Here is a 721-nt window from a genome sequence, read left to right as displayed (position 1 = left end):
GGAGGGGCCAGCAGATGGTGTGGTGGTTGAAGTGCTGGACTCCCACATGGCCGACCACGGTTCGAGTCCCAGACCTAGTGGCTTACTCTCTCACTTTCTCTCTCTCTCTTTCTTGCCAAATTCAAAAATTAAATTAAATTAAACAAATAATAAAGAATGTATTAAAATAAAAGAAAAAAAGGGGGAAAAAAGTGGAGGGTCCAAGCAGGTGGCACAGTGGTTAAGGCACTGGATTCCCATATGGCTATCCACAGTTTGAATCCTGGACCAGGCAGCTTGAAAATCATACCAGGTGCATGTGCATGCGTACCTAAAATCCCGAGGGGAATGGAAGAGAAGGGATTATGGTGTGGCCATCCTCCCTGGGGGGGTGATTTCTCACTTTCCCTCTCTCTCTTTCTCTCTGGCGAGTACATGCGCTCTACAACAAAATTTAAGGGGGAAAAAAAAATATATATATACATACATATATATATGTATGTATATATATCTCATGGGAATCCCACCAGACGCAAGACCCAGACGCAGCAGGCAGGCACTATAGGAACAGGCTACCTGAGTTCAAATCCCAGCTCTGCCACTTCCTGGTTATGTGACTTTAGGCAAGTCGCTTCCCCTCACTGTGGCTCCGTTTCCTCGTCTAAAGAACAGGGACTGTGGGGACTAGCAGTTAGCGTAATGGCTATGTCACTGGACTCCCATGTAGTCGATCGCGGTTCAA

General features: G+C 46.3%; 1 protein-coding gene across 1 annotated transcript in view; it reads left to right on the top strand.

The window, feature by feature from the left end:
• The window catches only part of CACNA1A (calcium voltage-gated channel subunit alpha1 A), a 335,330-nt gene that overhangs the window by 224,940 nt on the left and 109,669 nt on the right, over positions 1-721 (top strand). The gene's annotated exons all lie outside the window — the stretch shown is intronic.

Source organism: Tupaia chinensis, unplaced genomic scaffold (genome assembly GCF_000334495.1).
Source record: "Tupaia chinensis unplaced genomic scaffold, TupChi_1.0 Scaffold138060_1, whole genome shotgun sequence".
NCBI classification, from domain to species: Eukaryota; Metazoa; Chordata; class Mammalia; order Scandentia; family Tupaiidae; genus Tupaia; species Tupaia belangeri.
The sequence above is the reverse complement of the archived record's forward strand: the minus strand, read 5'-3'. Positions and strand labels throughout refer to the sequence as shown.